This window comes from Akebia trifoliata, chromosome 6 (genome assembly GCF_017979445.1).
Source record: "Akebia trifoliata isolate Shusen 1 chromosome 6, ASM1797944v1, whole genome shotgun sequence".
NCBI lineage: Eukaryota > Viridiplantae > Streptophyta > Magnoliopsida > Ranunculales > Lardizabalaceae > Akebia > Akebia trifoliata.
Window position 1 is genome coordinate 27,402,958 of NC_141380.1, and position 3,859 is coordinate 27,406,816.

Below are 3,859 nucleotides of genomic sequence, written 5' to 3' on the forward strand. Positions count from 1 at the left end.
TTGATTAAGGTTATGAGAACTCGATGTCCTGATTTGGATTTTGGAAAAATTGGAATCAAACCAAACATTATTGGTTTTACAAATTTGGAATCGAACCAATCTAATTATCCTATAGAATCGTCCAATTCAAACCAACCTTGGTTCAGATCAGTTCTTGGTACTCATATTTATTATTTTCAATAGTAAAATTAAAATATTTAACATTTAAAACTAAGCAAAATAAATATTAAATAAAGTATCACGCATAACACACATAAACGAAGTATCAACATACTTATTATTTCAACATAAACAAATCATCACACATAACACATTAAAAATAAAAATAATGAAAAAATTAGAAAATAAAATTCATTTAGCACTTACCTTGTAAGGGATGATTGAAGATCAAAGTCATTCTTAAAATTAAATGTTATTTGTTGATTGTTCAAAGTCGAATCCATCATCAATCAATAAAATATATCAATCTACAATAACATAGAAAATAAAATTATGCATTTATACTAACTAATATTAAATAGGAGAAAGTAAGATTATTAAATGAATAATAAATTCACAACCATCAATCATTTTAGTCAAAAAAACATAATAAAAATAGATATAGTATGAAAAATATAGAAATCAAGAAAATAAATAATAGAAAATGAATAAGTGAATAAATAATTAACCACAATTCATGTTTTCACCAATCCAATTTGAACTCCAAAAATAAATTCAAATAAGAATCATCAATCAAATAAAATAAATGTCTCACATACAAAAATAAATACATCCATGAACATATGTCGTATATAATATAAATCAATCTAAAATGAAAGTCAGAATTAAAATCAAGTAAGTCCATTCCATGTCTTCTTTCATGCCCTAATCCATAAGACCTAAAAATAGAAAATTAAACATCATCATTAATTTATTATTGAATAGATATTTAAAAAGTAATTTTATTTATACTATATAGTTTTAGAAAAGTAATTTACCTATAATTGCAAATGAAGACGTATTTGAAAATCAACTAATCACTAACCGAATGGAAAGATATCATCATCTGTAATGATTGTAAAAATAAAATAAAATGAATTTTTATTAAGTAGAAGTACTATAATTTTATACATGAGTAAAATAACAAAACAACAAAAATAAAAGGTTACCTGATTCAATTTTTTCAAGTTCCTCTACCATTTTTTCAACATCAATTGGAAGAGGTAGAGTATGTAATCAATCTTGTCGACAAATCAAGCGTTACACTAACTTTAGGGTTAGGGAGCTACTAAATTGATCTATTATGTGACCCCAAATGCTAAAAGTACTCTCAGAAACAATATTGGAAACAATAATGGATAATAAATCTCATGCCACCTTAGAAAGTATGAGATATTTGGAAGAATTCGTTTTCCACCAATTTAAAATTTTAAAGTTCAAGTCTTGCTTTTCCACTATTTCTTCCAAATATTTATCTACTTTCGATTTACATTTCATACTTTATTCTTTTTCCATTTGTCTTTAAAAACTCATATTGGAAATACTTCCTTTGCACATTATTCCCATACCTTCTTAACCAAGTCATTTGGTCAATACCCATATATAAAATTCAAACGGGTTGGTTTGACAATCCATACCCTAGGTGAGTGATTGTTAAGTTTAGAATGGTGTGATTATTGATTGAGATAATAATTAATGTAAGGGGTTGGGTATTTTGATTTTTGAAAAGTGAATGATATGGTGATGTGTCAAAAATGGTAGATATGTGTAGCTTTTTAGTGGGTTAGGTGAGTAAATTAAGGAGAAAAGGCGTGGTGTCGAATGAATGTGGTTTGTGATGAAGTTTTTGAAGAAAATGTTAAGGGTAGGTTATGACATATAGTGTGGTGTAGGGATGCACATGATTCGGATTAGTTTGGATTTTGGCAAAATTGGAATCGAACCAAATATGATCAATTCTATAAATTTGGAATCGAACCAATCCAATTACCCTATAGAACCGAACCAATCCAAACCATCATTCGTTCGGATCGGTTCTCGGTTCTCATACTTATTATTTTCAATAGTAAAATTAAAATAGTTAAAACTTAAAACTAAGCAAAATAAATATTAAACAAAGCATTACGCATAACACATAACATGCATAGACAAAGCATTAACATACTTATTATTTCAACATAAACAAAACATCATTATTAACACATTAAAAATAAAAATCATGAAAAAAATTAGAAAATAAAAATTGTTTAACACTTACTTTGTAAGAGATAATTGAATATCAAAATCATTCTTAAAATCAAATGTTGTTTATTGCTTGTTCAAAGTCAAAATCAAATATTGTTTGTTGCTTTGTGATTAAAAGTAGGGGGCACATTTTTTATGAGTTTTTGTTAGAAAAAAATAGAGGAGATGAAGTTTAAGACTTTGATGAGTTACCTCTAACACACTAACACAGTTGAGAGAGAGAGAGAGAGAGAGAGAGAGATGGGTTATCTCTTCATTTTTTGACGAGGTGGCGAGATGAGTGAGGGAGACGAACAATGGCTAAGTTTTCTTCAGACTTGAAGAAGAAAGAAATAGAAAATAGAATAACAAAACAAAGAAAGGGTTTATATATATATATATTGGTTTGGTTCTCGAATTGGTTCAGGTCTATTATACTCCTAATCCGGAACCAAACCAAATCAATTGGATTTTTCTTTTTTTTTTTACAATCCGCACCTGAACCAAACCATGCACAATCTGAACCAATTTAATCCAAAAGGAATGGATTGGTTCGGTTCTCGGATTTACCCAATCCAATGTGCACCCCTAGTGTGGTGTGTGTAATTTTTTTTATGTGATGATTAGGCTAGGTTGATCGATTTAGGAGGTTGAATACGATAGTGAAACATATCCATTTGGTGAGAATAAGTTATTGAATTCTAATGGGGCCTTGACTTTAGTCAATGGACCTTGATTGAGAGGGTTGGATAATGTTGGATTTGGACTTGGGTATGGCTTTAGGAGTGGTCCATGGGTAAGTTTAAGGATGGTCCATGGGGAAGTTGGAAGATAATTAGGGAATTGGTTTTGGAATTGGGATTGGACTTAGAATTGGGGTTAGGCGTAAACCAGAATTTGGTCAAGGAATTGGTTTGGGGTAGGTCTTAAGGGTTTAGTTATAGATTGAGGTTTAGAAGATGGATGCAATGAAGCTTTTGAAAATAAGTTTATCATGAGCCCATATGAAATTAAAGGCCTTGCAATGTAATGAGGCTTTTGAAACTGATTGGATCATGTTATCACATAGGTTTTTTTTTTGTATGAAATGCACTTTCATTGATTTAATTCTGATCCATAACATTAGTTTGCTGATTGGATCGAGACAAAAGAATTAACTTTAGGTAATCTAAGTTGGTTATATGTTTATGGTGGAATCAACTAATCTAAGTTTTACATTATTGTTTTCATTAGCTACGATACTCTTTTCGATTTAATGAAGGATATTATCAAAAGAAAGTGTTTTAAGTTTTCTATTCCCTCAATGTTTAACGTTAGAATAATGTAACCCTGTTGTCCTTGTCAATCGACCATTTCTTACCAATGTTATATTTATTTGTTCTGCACTACTTTTATTGAGAGATCTATGACGGACAATTTCTCCTTAAAAAAAAATGTTCTTATTGCATTCCTTCCTGGACAATCAAGAAGTTGTAGGGATCGCTTTGATTCCAATTTGATTTGAGTAGTTACAAAGATTTATTCAATTCTAATTCTTCTCTATGAAGTTGTGGAGATTGATTTGATTTCATTTGTTGGAGGGAGAGAGAATTGCTTGAATGGATGATTGGAAAATATAGACGATGGAGAGATTGATAAGTCCAATCAATGGAGTAGA